We start from the raw sequence: 15,995 nt of genomic DNA, 5'->3' as shown, positions 1-15,995 counted from the left end.
GATGGGTGTTCTGGCACACTCAGTCCGAGTCAGGTGAAGTCTCACACACACCTAGAATGTGGCGCTGGTTGCGCTCATACAAAGCACAGTCAGATTGCACCACATAGCTGATGGGCCTATTGGAAGATCTCTGACTCTGTCAAACTTAACAGGGATATGGATCCAGACATCTGTCCGTGCACGGTGGTCTTAAGCGATGGAATGTTTTATCATGAGTCTTTGAGTCGCGCAACCTAGAATTGTGTAGAGCATCTTGCATGTTGTTCTCAAGTTGTGGTGTCAGTTTGAACTTGGTGGTTGGAATGACGGTACTGGTGCTTCTGGACAGAAGGCATTCAGCAGAAAAGTGAAGGCCATCTCTTGAAGTATGTCTCAAATTGAGGAGTGCCATACATTTATCAGAACCATCTTTATAACAATTGTCTAACAGATGGTTCGCAGAACGTACTGCCCATTCTGCTAGTTCATTGGACTGTGGATAGTGTGGACTGTTGGTGACATGTTAGGTGTCCCATTCACTAGTGAAAATCTGGAACTCACCACTCATCATCTGTGTTGCACTGTCATTAAGTAGCTTGCGTGATATGCCATGTAGAAAAGTGTTTCATTTTGTTGATGACTGGGTCAATTTGGGAAGATAATCTCGAACCAATCGGAATATGAATCCATTAACACAAGGTGCTCTTTTCCCTTCCATTCAAAGAGATCTGCAGCAGTGATGGACCAAGGGAGGACAGGAACCTCTGTGATGGATTGTTTTCTTGAAAGAACTTGTGAGTTGGATCGATTAGTTATTGCTAATACATTACTAATTTGCAAAACATTTTTAAACAGCAATAACTGCTGTGTGTTTGCAGACCAGCACTGATGAATTCAGGGGAGCACCAAGCCCACCTCCACTTTCATTTACAGGTATTTTTTATAATTACTTATAATCAGCAGCAGGGGTGAATCTAGGGGTCCAAGCACCCCTGGCAAAGTATGGACTGGCACCCCCCCATATGGCATCCCCCCGTACTTGAAATATGCAAGTCGCCAAAAAAGTGGCATGGCCATACAATAGTACCCTTAATTCATATTGCATCACACAGTAATGTCCATTATTCACATTATGCTACACAGTAGTACCCCTTATCTAATACCCCACCTCTAACATTAACAGGTAGACCTGTGAGTGCCGGCAGCTACTTTACTACAGCCTCTATCTCTACCTATCTATCTATCTATCTATCTATCTATCTATCTATCTATCTATCTACACATTATATATATATATATATATATATATATATAGACAGCAAGTACCCAGTTGCGCTAGGACACATAGATAGATAGCAGCACCTCTAGATAAATACTGGTAAGTTCAAATATATTTCGAATAAATATTTAAAATGCCAGCGTTAATATATACTGTGGACGCAAGGTGCATCTTATTACCATATACGATAAAAGTGCGCTGTACGTCGCAAACACTACATCCTTAAGAGAAAACAAGCACTAGCACACATTGTCTGAGTTCCAATGCTCAGTGATCACATGTACAGTATATATCATTCAGTTATAATGTTACAATTACACAAGAAGCAGATAGTTACAAAATAATCCATTACAGTTACAGCCAGCATACTTCACCGTATTTGCTCAAGGCACATTCCGCTCCATCTTTGAATCTGCCTCAACACCAACAAAAAGCAACTACCAGCAGCAGAAAAAACAGCAAACAGAACTTCTTGTGTGACTGAAATCACCTATATAATGTGTATTTTGGGGGAGTACATGTCTGGGACTGAGTCTTCTGTTATTGGTCCAGAGGAGGGAACTTTCTCATTCATGTTGTGTTATTGGTCAGTTCATATGCAAGCAACTTCCAGCCTTGAAGAAGACATCTTAGGGGTTGGCCACTGGTTTCCTAACCACATGCTGTCTTTGTTCTCATTTGAATTGTGGCTTCATATTCATACATTCAATCATAACTAATTGTTGCAATGAGCTACAACCTACCCACAGCTATCAAACCAACACACGCATACCCTGATTATTTTGACACCAAGCATGACATGTTTATCTTGTTCTGTTTCAATAATACATATATATGACGTTATACTCTATTATATAATTGAATACATTATAATGTCTGGTGCTTGACATGTTTAATTTATGTGTGGTATGAAATATGTGTTGAATATATCTTTGTGGCTTGTCTGTGTGAATGTGTATGCTACCATATATCGCTGTGCACGCTGAGTGTATGCTCACGCACAGTGACCCATCTGGTTGGAGTTTGCATGTGCTGTGTATATAATATTTTTGACTTCGATAGTCCACCCTTTGACAGTAGACAATAACTGTCATAACTGTCACACTAAAATAATTACAAAAAAAAATATTTCAAACAATAAACGGTGACCTAGAGACAGGTATGTATTTATTTTCGCAAATCAGACATTGACTATATTTGGGGAAGACAAGGAGGAGGACGGAACTTCCTCTATATGCACTCGGCGGTCACGGGACCACTGGTTGGGTGTGGGACGACTTTCAACCTATAGAGTATGCTGGGACAGTGCTATGGCCTATGATGTCTGATTTGAACGCACGTTGCACACATACATGCACCTACGTCTTTGTACACTGATGTTCGGATTCGATATGGGTTTTGCTGGGTAGAGGGAGAAAACACAAACAAATCGTGAAAGAGACATATCAAATTTTCATGGTATACATTCCTGTCACTCTCTGGACATTGTTTCCATTTCTGGTACTAAGTCTGTTTCACCATTGAACAAGGGTTATTAGTAGTGTCCTTCCTAGATAACATGAACCTTCTGAGTTCGGGGAGAGCCATTCATAAAGTTTCTTCCACATATATTAATGAGCTCTTTATCTGCTATGTGTGAATATCCATTGTCTGATTGTTCCTGATTACCTCCCAATTTCCTGAAATTGGTGAGATTTAAACATACCAGGGATTTATCTATGGTACTGGTGTATCTTAAGAATAGGGGGTCTAGTTATATTATATTCCTTGTCCACTGGTTCCCCCCTTCCGTGTAATTCAAGTACCTCAGCTAACTCTAAAGAATATGGCACTAATCCTGCATTATTTGGTCTTAGAGGTACCTGTGAGCACATCCAACATTCCGTTTGGTTTAAGACCTTACCCACTAATGAGTGGTAATCACTCAAGGGATGTCTGTCACCTTATTGCTAGACTGACATCTCTGGATGCTCTCATCTTCACAATAACTACAAAATACAGTATTCCTCAGACAATAGCCTATCACATTACCTCCGAACTCCGTAACTACTAAACCTTTGATTTTCTCTGGCTTTAACAAAGTGATAGGCTGATCCTGGGATCCTATAAAAACAACACTCCTTTCTCCAGAACCAGTTCCAGTCCCACACTCGACTCCTCATGAAAAACCTCACAAAAGTATAATGTCCTGAAAAAAAATGTTTGTCAACGGGAAAAAAAGAAAGATAGAACAAAACAAATCTTGCCCATAGCAAATCCATTACAATGACTTGTCTTTCTGTAATCTTTTAGTATGCTCAGGTAGTGTTCAACAGTGCCGCCTCTCAGTCTTCACGGAACAGACTCTCGGGTGATACTTCTGCGATCTCACTCCTTTTACGAGTTCCTTCCGGACTACCGACTTTCCTGCGATGGGAATCGTGGACCCAAGTCTCTGTCTTGGCTACTTTCACTGGGATCGTGCTGTCAACAAAACTTGGTATGGTCCTTCCCACCTGTCTATTAGGCAACCCGAGCGTAAGAACAATCACACAGCCTCTTGGTTCACAATCAAGACATTAGTAGTTGGAATACCAGGAATCAACAGTTTCAAGTTCTTTTGTTAAGTTCTCAAATGCTGGCTCATCTTGATAAGGTACTGTACTGTCACCTCATTGGTGTATTTCTGATCATTGTGCGGATCGATCATGACGTGAGGTTGTCTTCAAAAAAAAAAATTCAAAGAGGGTGATTCGTTAAGTGGGGATCTGGGAGTGGTTCCGATGCTACATAACACTAGTGGCAGTGTCTATGACCACAATAGTCCAGTTTCAAGCAATCACTTTGCTCCTACTCCTCAGGATACTATATCTACACACAAATTTCTGCACAATTTTTTTTGCGGTAAACACAGCAGTATTTGTGGCAGCAGGATATGCCTCTACCCAGTTTGAGAAAACATCAGTGCACACCAATACATAATTCAAATTCCTACAGGGTGTTAACTGTACAAAGTCGATTTGTATTACCTGCAAAGGTCTGTCTGCAGGAGGATTATGGGATGGATCTGTTGGCACTACCTTACCAATATTCTTCCTCAAGCAAGTAAGACAGGTCATTGCTTTCTTGCTTGCCTGAGAAGAGAACCCTGGTGCACACCAGTAAGCTCTTACCAATTTGCACATACCTTCCTTACCCTAGGTGAGTCAGACGACGTGCCGCCTCAGCTAGGCTTGGGAGCACTGGCGTGCGCAGCACATTTTATTAGGGGGTGCACCGTCGGAGGGGTGTGTCTAGCACCGCCTTTTGGGCGTGTTTAGTACCATCTATTGCTCCTAAGAGGAACGCTGGCTGCATGCTGCTCCTCATCAGTGGCTGGCATTGGCATAGCATAGAAGGGGAGAGGTGTGTATGTGGCGGGTGTGACGGGTGGTCATGCGAGCAGCATGAGGTAATCACATCACATCACATCACACTGTTTTTGTACATGGACGTGGAGCTGGGAATTTGAAAGCCGGTGTCAGTGGCACCCTTGATTAACTCAGGCGTCCAGTCAGTAATGCATTCCTGACAGGGTGCAGCGCAGAGGGGACAGTAATCAGCCTGCTCGACGATCGCTGCATCAGGCATGTGAGATCGGGGTGCCAGACATTAGGGGGTGCCTGTGCGCACCAGGCACCCCCCCTGTGCACACCTATGCTTGGGAGATACGTCCTGGGGGCCACTGGCTTACCTTGTCCATCTCTCCAGAGTCCTGAGGACTCCTGACCATACCCCCTTTGCCTTCCAGACCTCCTTTTCCGGTAGGGAACACACATTTTCATCTTAATTTAACTGTTGTGTGTTTGCAATGTAGAGTACCATGAGCATCACTCAAAAAAAAAAACATCTCTAGAGGGAAATAATAAGAAGAAAATATCAGGTCTGCGTTCACCAACAGGCTGTCACTTATGTCTGGTCTCGTAGTAAAGGTCTGATTCAGATATTCCATACCATCATTCATATCAGTGTCTATACAAAATTTCCCTTCACCAGTATTCTCATCCTTCCTCACCCTTTGTACATGACAAGGCACACTGCAGTAATATATTGGTGTCATCGTGCTGATGAGACATACCAGGTTCGGGCAGAACTTTGAAGGACCAATATGGCATGTGGTGTATGAACTGTCAAATCATGTACTAGTACTACGTCCCAGGTATTTGACCCTTGTCCTACACCACTGTAGTTTATCCCTTGAGATCTGGTGTCCTGTTTGGAAGAGATGAAATAGAAAGTACTTTGTATCTGCCAGGGACGACTCAAATGAATCAGCGCACAACAACAAGTCATCAACATATTGTATCAGCACCGACCCATTCTCAGGTTGAAGGGATTGCAAACAGTCATTTAGGGCCTGGGAGAAAATACTCAGGCTGTCACTCGAAACCTTGGGTGAATCGGATCCATGTATTGTACTAAACTGTGTGAACGCAAAAGATGAAGAGGAAACTGTGAAGAAAAACAGAATAGAGGTTGGCGACAGATAAGTTTGTAGAGGTGGAGAGGATTTTTCTTAAAATGACAACTGGATTGGGCACTACGGGGAATTGATTAACTACTTGGTCTACCCCCCTTTAAGCTTGTGCTTGCTGTGTCACTACTGGGACTACCTCAGCCATCAATCCAGTGTCCTGTCCATCCTAAGTTCATAGGGAACCCGGTATCTGTGAGATAATTTCCTCTACCTGTGATGGACATGAATCTAGAACAGTGGAATGCAACATTAGTCTTTGGGGAGTATCTAACATACCTTGTACTTCCTGAGCGGTAGTACAATATATGTATTTCTGTCGATTAAGTTAGTCAGGGGTCACTGCTGTTAGGAAAAAAAAGGAAAGGGCATCATAGAGGCCCAATCATAACTTCAGCAGGTTTTGTCAAAGGGTAATGTTGCACTTCTCTCGTTCCTCCAATTTGCCGAATTAGTGTTTACCAGTGATCTTATCCTGATGGAGAATTTTCTAGTACTGCAAAAAAATAAAAAAGAAGCTTCTAGTTCATGCAAAGTATTCATTCAATCCTTCTCATCCCGTATTAAGGGTCTGTACATGGTCCAACAAACATTTCCGAGCTTATCTAGACTAGGGCATTACTAAATGAATACTTCTTATGTGGTAATGTAAAAGAAATACCTGGGGGTTACCCTATCTCTGTCCGCTTTCCTACTGGTAAATACTAATGTGCTGACAGGATATTCTCCATTTATGACATTACTTTCTTGATTTTTATTTTATTTTGGGGTTTTATTATATATGTACTTGAATGACTCCATACTTACCAGTTCCACTGGTCTCAGCCACTTCCCCTGCAGGCTACTGCTCCTCTTTTACCAGTTGGATACTCCTCTGAGTGCATGAGAAATGGCTGAAACCAGCCAGGTCGCCTTCTCCTAAATAAAACTTTGACATTCATTAGTACATATATAGGTTACATTCATATTTTTCATATTTTTATTTTTATTATTTTCTATAGTTTGTATGCTGGCTGTAACTGCCTCCACATCTATATATGGTGATGTCCTGCTTTCTCTTTTTTTTTTTTATTTATGGTTGCTACAAGTTCAAACAGTTATTATGTTTTTGTTTGTGTCTTATATGACTTTGTTTAAACATACTACCTGCAATACCTCATGATCAAAACCACCAACTCTAGGAAATGATGCCCTATCATCCACTGTCATTCGCACCCATTCATCACAAAAAGCCTCTCCGTGTGGACCATACTTTCCACACATTATCAACTGAGCGGACCCTCTTGGCCTCAGCTCTCCAGCCTGAACCCTGGCTGCCGAACATTTCTCGGTTGTGCACTTGGCTCCCATCACAGACTTTTGACACAATCCCCAAATGAACAATACAAGCAAACTGTGAAAGTCCTCTGAGTTCTCTCACCAACTCCTTCTCCGCTGGCAGTACCACGACTCACTCCAATAGTGACCACCGTGTACCCAGTGAGGATCCCTACCAGGCCCCTCTTCACTGTAAGTATTGACGTATTAACAGCAATAAATCAATACGCCACCTTTTTCAGTGGAGGTTAAAAATCAGCCTGATCTTTGTGGTTTCTTTCCACAGGAATTCCGCCTGGGAAACGTCACCAAGCCTTCCTATAGACTTCCACCCGGAATATTTCCTGAGAGTCAGCAAAAAATTCCTTCTACTTTACACAAATCACATCTGCGTATGCTCCATACAGCACGTATGATGACGCAATTGCGGATGAAGAACGCAAATGGTATCAAGTAGAGATGAGCGGGTTCGGTTTCTCTGAAACCGAACCCGCACGAACTTCATGGTTTTTTCACGGGTCCGAGCAGACTCGGATCCTCCCGCCTTGCTCGGTTAACCCGAGCGCGCCCGAACGTCATCATGACGCTGTCGGATTCTCGCGAGACTCGGATTCTATATAAGGAGCCGCGCGTCGCCGCCATTTTCACACGTGCATTGAGATTGATAGGGAGAGGACGTGGCTGGCGTCCTCTCCATTAGAAATTAGATTAGAAGAGAGAGAGAGATTGTGCAGAGTCAGACAGAGTTTACCACAGTGACCAGTGCAGTTGTTGTTAGTTAACTTTTATTTATTTTAATATAATATATCCGTTCTCTGCTATATCCGTTCTCTGCCTGAAAAAAAACGATACACAGCAGCAGCCAGTCACACAGTGTGACTCAGTCTGTGTGCACTCAGCTCAGCCCAGTGTGCTGCACATCAATGTATAAAAGGCAAAGCTTATAATAATTGTGGGGGAGACTGGGGAGCACTGCAGGTTGTTATAGCAGGAGCCCCCAGGAGTACATAATATTATATTAATTTAAAATTAAACAGTGCACACTTTTGCTGCAGGAGTGCCACTGCCAGTGTGACTAGTGGTGACCAGTGCCTGACCACCAGTATAGTAGTATATTGTTGTATGTATTGTATACTATCTCTTTATCAACCAGTCTATATTAGCAGCAGACACAGTACAGTGCGGTAGTTCACGGCTGTGGCTACCTCTGTGTCGGCAGTCGGAACTCGGCAGGCAGTCCGTCCATCCATAATTGTATTACAATATATACCACCTAACCGTGGTATTTTTTTTTCTTTCTTTATACCGTCGTCATAGTGTCATACTTGTTACGAGTATACTACTATCTCTTTATCAACCAGTGTACAGTGCGGTAGTTCACGGCTGTGGCTACCTCTGTGTCGGCAGTCGGCAGGCAGTCCGTCCATCCATAATTGTATTATTATTATAATATATACCACCTAACCGTGGTTTTTTTTTTCATTCTTTATACCGTCATAGTGTCATACTAGTTGTTACGAGTATACTACTATCTCTTTATCAACCAGTGTACAGTGCGGTAGTTCACGGCTGTGGCTACCTCTGTGTCGGCAGTCGGCAGGCAGTCCGTCCATCCATAATTGTATTATTATTATAATATATACCACCTAACCGTGGTTTTTTTTTCATTCTTTATACCGTCGTCATAGTGTCATACTAGTTGTTACGAGTATACTACTATCTCTTTATCAACCAGTGTACAGTGCGGTAGTTCACGGCTGTGGCTACCTCTGTGTCGGCAGTCGGCAGGCAGTCCGTCCATCCATAATTGTATTATTATTATAATATATACCACCTAACCGTGGTTTTTTTTTCATTCTTTATACCGTCGTCATAGTGTCATACTAGTTGTTACGAGTATACTACTATCTCTTTATCAACCAGTGTACAGTGCGGTAGTTCACGGCTGTGGCTACCTCTGTGTCGGCAGTCGGCAGGCAGTCCGTCCATCCATAATTGTATTATTATTATAATATATACCACCTAACTGTGGTATTTTTTTTTCTTTCTTTATACCGTCGTCATAGTGTCATACTAGTTGTTACGAGTATACTACTATCTCTTTATCAACCAGTGTACAGTGCGGTAGTTCACGGCTGTGGCTACCTCTGTGTCGGCAGTCGGCAGGCAGTCCGTCCATCCATAATTGTATTATTATTATAATATATACCACCTAACCGTGGTTTTTTTTTCATTCTTTATACCGTCGTCATAGTGTCATACTAGTTGTTACGAGTATACTACTATCTCTTTATCAACCAGTGTACAGTGCGGTAGTTCACGGCTGTGGCTACCTCTGTGTCGGCAGTCGGCAGGCAGTCCGTCCATCCATAATTGTATTATTATTATAATATATACCACCTAACCGTGGTTTTTTTTTCATTCTTTATACCGTCGTCATAGTGTCATACTAGTTGTTACGAGTATACTACTATCTCTTTATCAACCAGTGTACAGTGCGGTAGTTCACGGCTGTGGCTACCTCTGTGTCGGCAGTCGGCAGGCAGTCCGTCCATCCATAATTGTATTATTATTATAATATATACCACCTAACCGTGGTTTTTTTTTCATTCTTTTTACCGTCGTCATAGTGTCATACTAGTTGTTACGAGTATACTACTATCTCTTTATCAACCAGTGTACAGTGCGGTAGTTCACGGCTGTGGCTACCTCTGTGTCGGCAGTCGGCAGGCAGTCCGTCCATCCATAATTGTATTATTATTATAATATATACCACCTAACTGTGGTATTTTTTTTTCTTTCTTTATACCGTCGTCATAGTGTCATACTAGTTGTTACGAGTATACTACTATCTCTTTATCAACCAGTGTACAGTGCGGTAGTTCACGGCTGTGGCTACCTCTGTGTCGGCAGTCGGCAGGCAGTCCGTCCATCCATAATTGTATTATTATTATAATATATACCACCTAACCGTGGTTTTTTTTTCATTCTTTATACCGTCGTCATAGTGTCATACTAGTTGTTACGAGTATACTACTATCTCTTTATCAACCAGTGTACAGTGCGGTAGTTCACGGCTGTGGCTACCTCTGTGTCGGAACTCGGCAGGCAGTCCGTCCATCCATAATTGTATTATATACCACCTAACCGTGGTTTTTTTATACCACCTAACCGTGGCAGTCCGTCCATAATTGTATACTAGTATCCAATCCATCCATCTCCATTGTTTACCTGAGGTGCCTTTTAGTTCTGCCTATAAAATATGGAGAACAAAAAAGTTGAGGTTCCAAAATTAGGGAAAGATCAAGATCCACTTCCACCTCGTGCTGAAGCTGCTGCCACTAGTCATGGCCGAGACGATGAAATGCCAGCAACGTCGTCTGCCAAGGCCGATGCCCAATGTCATAGTACAGAGCATGTCAAGTCCAAAACACCAAATATCAGAAAAAAAAGGACTCCAAAACCTAAAATAAAATTGTCGGAGGAGAAGCGTAAACTTGCCAATATGCCATTTACCACACGGAGTGGCAAGGAACGGCTGAGGCCCTGGCCTATGTTCATGGGTAGTGGTTCAGCTTCACATGAGGATGGAAGCACTCAGCCTCTCGCTAGAAAAATGAAAAGACTCAAGCTGGCAAAAGCAGCACAGCAAAGAACTGTGCATTCTTCGAAATCCCAAATCCGAATTCCGAGCCCACCCGCTGGCGGTGATGCAGGGCAGTCTGGAGCGACTGCTGATGCTGACATCTGGTCCGGACTGAAGGACCTGACAACCATTACGGACATGTCGTCTACTGTCACTGCATATGATTCTCTCACCATTGATAGAATGGTGGAGGATTATATGAGTGACCGCATCCAAGTAGGCACGTCACACAGTCCGTACTTATACTGGCAGGAAAAAGAGGCAATTTGGAGGCCCTTGCACAAACTGGCTTTATTCTACCTAAGTTGCCCTCCCACAAGTGTGTACTCCGAAAGAGTGTTTAGTGCCGCCGCTCACCTTGTCAGCAATCGGCGTACGAGGTTACATCCAGAAAATGTGGAGAAGATGATGTTCATTAAAATGAATTATAATCAATTCCTCCGCGGAGACATTGACCAGCAGCAATTGCCTCCACAAAGTACACAGGGAGCTGACATGGTGGATTCCAGTGGGGACGAATTGATAATCTGTGAGGAGGGGGATGTACACGGTGATATATCGGAGGATGATGATGAGGTGGACATCTTGCCTCTGTAGAGCCAGTTTGTGCAAAGAGAGATTAATTGCTTCTTTTTTGGTGGGGGTCCAAACCAACCCGTCATTTCAGTCACAGTCGTGTGGCAGACCCTGTCACTGAAATGATGGGTTGGTTAAAGTGTGCATGTCCTGTTTTGTTTATACAACATAAGGGTGGGTGGGAAGGGCCCAAGGACAATTCCATCTTGCACCTCTTTTTTCTTTTATTTTTCTTTGCGTCATGTGCTGTTTGGGGAGGGTTTTTTGGAAGGGACATCCTGCGTGACACTGCAGTGCCACTCCTAGATGGGCCCGGTGTTTGTGTCGGCCACTAGGGTCGCTTATCTTTCTCACACAGTCAGCTACCTCATTGCGCCTCTTTTTTTCTTTGCGTCATGTGCTGTTTGGGGAGGGTTTTTTGGAAGGGACATCCTGCGTGACACTGCAGTGCCACTCCTAGATGGGCCCGGTGTTTGTGTCCGCCACTAGGGTCGCTTATCTTTCTCACACAGTCAGCTACCTCATTGCGCCTCTTTTTTTCTTTGCGTCATGTGCTGTTTGGGGAGGGTTTTTTGGAAGGGACATCCTGCGTGACACTGCAGTGCCACTCCTAGATGGGCCAGGTGTTTGTGTCGGCCACTAGGGTCGCTAATCTTACTCACACAGCTACCTCATTGCGCCTCTTTTTTTCTTTGCGTCATGTGCTGTTTGGGGAGGGTTTTTTGGAAGGGACATCCTGCGTGACACTGCAGTGCCACTCCTAGATGGGCCCGGTGTTTGTGTCGGCCACTAGGGTCGCTTATCTTTCTCACACAGTCAGCTACCTCATTGCGCCTCTTTTTTTCTTTGCGTCATGTGCTGTTTGGGGAGGGTTTTTTGGAAGGGACATCCTGCGTGACACTGCAGTGCCACTCCTAGATGGGCCCGGTGTTTGTGTCGGCCACTAGGGTCGCTAATCTTACTCACACAGCTACCTCATTGCGCCTCTTTTTTTCTTTGCGTCATGTGCTGTTTGGGGAGGGTTTTTTGGAAGGGACATCCTGCGTGACACTGCAGTGCCACTCCTAGATGGGCCCGGTGTTTGTGTCGGCCACTAGGGTCGCTGAGCTTAGTCATCCAGCGACCTCGGTGCAAATTTTAGGACTAAAAATAATATTGTGAGGTGTAAGGTGTTCAGAATAGACTGAAAATGAGTGTTAATTATGGTTATTGAGGTTAATAATACTATGGGATCAAAATGACCCCCAAATTCAATGTTTTAAGATGTTTTTTAGGGTTTTTTGAAAAAACCACCCGAATCCAAAACACACCCGAATCCGACAAAAAAAATTCGGTGAGGTTTTGCCAAAACGCGGTCGAACCCAAAACACGGCCGCGGAACCGAACCCAAAACCAAAACACAAAACCCGAAAAATTTCAGGCGCTCATCTCTAGTATCAAGTTGCACCACATATCTCACACACAGACGTGCGGTCCAATCACACGCCTTATAGATACTTATTATCTATATGCCGTACGATCACAGGAGTCGAAATCACAAGCTGTGCTCCACAGCCGGAGCGTAACACTAAAAACCTTAAATCAATACTTCACAATCTATCACACTCCTCCGCACGTTTTCACACAGTACGTGCCTCAATACTAGTCAATACGCAAGGTTGCGAACCTTCACGCCGCCAAGCCTCTGCTAACTCAGCGTCTCCCACGGGATCCCGGTTTTCCGGTGTTCAATACATCCACACCTACTTTCAACGCACACTAATACACAAGGTTTTCTGTACAGAAAAATATCACTCCCTTTGATTGATAGCTTGTCCCAGAGGTAGTACACTTTAAACAAAACATTATAGTAATCTGCTTTTTAAAATCGGATAGTTACTTGCTATTGTATAACTACAAATCTTTTATCCCACCATTTAAATTTATTCCTATTGTGTGGTAAAACTTGTGCTCGCTACTTCACTCACGCAACCATGCGCATTCTCGTATGCTTACCTCACGCACTTTTACTACCGTACCATGTGTACACCGTGCGTTCGCAACTGAATATTCCACACTAATCATGATCACTGTAAGCAAATTCTACTGCTCACTACACAATACACCTTTGTTCCTCACACCCACTGGAAATCGCCCACATGGGTAATCCTCCTTTGAGTGCTACCTAAAATTTTAGGTCGGAACTGCGTTTTGTGATTTACAATTTACCCACTTAAACAAATACACAAAATGTATAACAAATAAACGTATCCGATTCTATGCAGATCTATAATGACTATTGACTATAATTTAAATGCTATGATTCAGATTGGATAGCTATCTTGCAGAACATGCGCTGATATAAATATACACATAATATATATATATATATATATATATATATATATATACACATTAATTACTACACTTCTATGAAACCCCTCACCCCTTCAGTGCCTCTAATTTGCATATCAACAGATTGTTCACATGCTTGTTGTTCAGGAGGGTTGTTGAACAGGTTAATTAACATTTCAATGCCTATCTTGTAGCAAACAGAGAGCTAACAAATCTTGGGAAAGAAAAAAAAACTTTTTATATCTGGGTGTAATTCTTACATCAAGTATTCATCTCACTATTAACTCTCACTAGGCCCAATTGAAACTATTTGTAATTTACTATGGCATGGGTTTGTTAAATTCATTGGTAGCTATTAAATGGTGTTGGATTTGTACATATATATTGTTTATTTGTGACAAAGGAAACTGATTGCTTTAATCACACTGAAAGTCAGCTGTTAGCTAGGTGGATAGAGTGACCTTACCTAAAATGGCCACTGCTCCTCCCCCTTTTCCAAGCCATGTGCATGGACAAAATGGTAGACACCATGCGGCTAGCTCTTTTGTCACAAAGAAATCATAAATTACACAAGCACCGGAAGTTTGTCACTTTGGGCCTGCGTTAGCAGTATGCGAATAGGCCTCAGCATGCTAACACAGCTATATCATACCTATGCACCAACCTTTAAATGCTCTTTAAATTTACTTAACAGATAAACAATCCAATCTGAATCAAACACAATATGACTTATTTGAACTTTGTTTTGCAACAATAAAAATACGCTGTAGCATTTCCAATATTGTGAGAAATATATTGTCTCTTGAATTTCATATCAGTGCCTTACTGATAACACAAAAAAACAAACGGCATGTGGTTCAGCAGTATCAAGATGCGTCCATCGTTAGCTGGTAGACCACAACGGCGTCTGTACAGTGCATCATTAAGTACGTGATATCCTGTTTGCGAGCCCCCAACTGTTAAGTTCAAATATATTTCTAATAAATATTTAAAATGCCAGCGTTAATATATACTGTGGACGCAAGGAGCATCTTATTACCATATACGATAAAAGTGTGCTGTATGTCGCAAACACTACATCCCTTAAGAAAAAACAAGCACTCGCACACATTGTCTGAGTTCCAACGCTCACTGATATATGAGTATATATTTGATATTAAAAGGATATGTATACAATATATCAGATGTACAGTATATATCATTCAGTTATAATGTTACAATTACACAAGAAGCAGATAGTTACAAAATAATCCATTACAGTTACAGCCAGCATACTTCACCCTATTTGCTCAATGCACATTCCGCTCCATCTTTGAATCTGCCTCAACACCAACAAACAGCATCTACAAGCAGCAGAAAAAACAGCAAACCGAACTTCTTGTGTGACTGAAATCACCTATATACTGTGTATTTTGGGGGAGTACATGTCTGGGACTGAGTCTTCTGTTATTGGTCCAGGGGAGGGAACTTTCTCATTCATGATGTGTTATTGGTCAGTTCATATGCAAGCAACGTCCAGCCTTGAAGATGACATCATAGGGGTTGGCGACTGGTTTCCTAACCACATGCTGTCAAGTGAAATCATTTGAAAAATACCTTTATGTGTGGATTCTAGCATGCTGACAAGTGAGTGGGGTACGCTCTATTTGGTTTTGGTGAAAATGATGAATTTCATTGGAATTTAAAGATACCTAAATGTGCACATCACTGATTTCCTTTAAGTGGTTATAAGAACTTGTTCTTGAAAATTACTGTACATTGTATATTTTTTTCATTTTTTTCCCTCATGTGACCGCTTTCGGACATTGGACATCGCTATGAGAATTTAATTTGGAAGATATAATTCATAAAGAAGGAGCAAGTGACGTATACATATATTTGTCTGCCATTCTTGTTGTCTCATGTTTGTGTCGCCTTTGATCTGCCCTCTATTGTTCAATTTTGGTGGTTTATTTTTATCTGTTTGGGCAGGTAATCAAGTGGGTTACATTGGGCTGACTATATTGCACCCGAGTTCACAACATTATATTTTTCATGTAATCCTTTCCTGGCACCACATGGTTGCTTTGTACTCAGGGCTGCAACATTCTGTTATTGAAGACAGTTTACAGTGCTTAAATTCAGGTGTGATGCTTTTAGAAGGAATAGGTTAAGGATTGCAGAAGAAAGACACTCAAAGTAGTAAAAGTTTGAATAATCACTTAAGTCTAGCAATAATCGGCACACCACAGAAACATAATTTTTCATGATTGTTATCACTTTTAAATCATTTAAAGGGACACTGATGACGTTAAGCATCGTCATAATTGTATGTTTACTCAGCATAGTTATATGTTTATATTTATAACATCCTATTTTCTCTTTTTAAAAGC

The sequence above is a fragment of the Pseudophryne corroboree genome, chromosome 7 (assembly GCF_028390025.1).
Source record: "Pseudophryne corroboree isolate aPseCor3 chromosome 7, aPseCor3.hap2, whole genome shotgun sequence".
In the NCBI taxonomy this organism is placed as follows: domain Eukaryota; kingdom Metazoa; phylum Chordata; class Amphibia; order Anura; family Myobatrachidae; genus Pseudophryne; species Pseudophryne corroboree.
Note: the sequence above shows the minus strand (reverse complement) of the source record.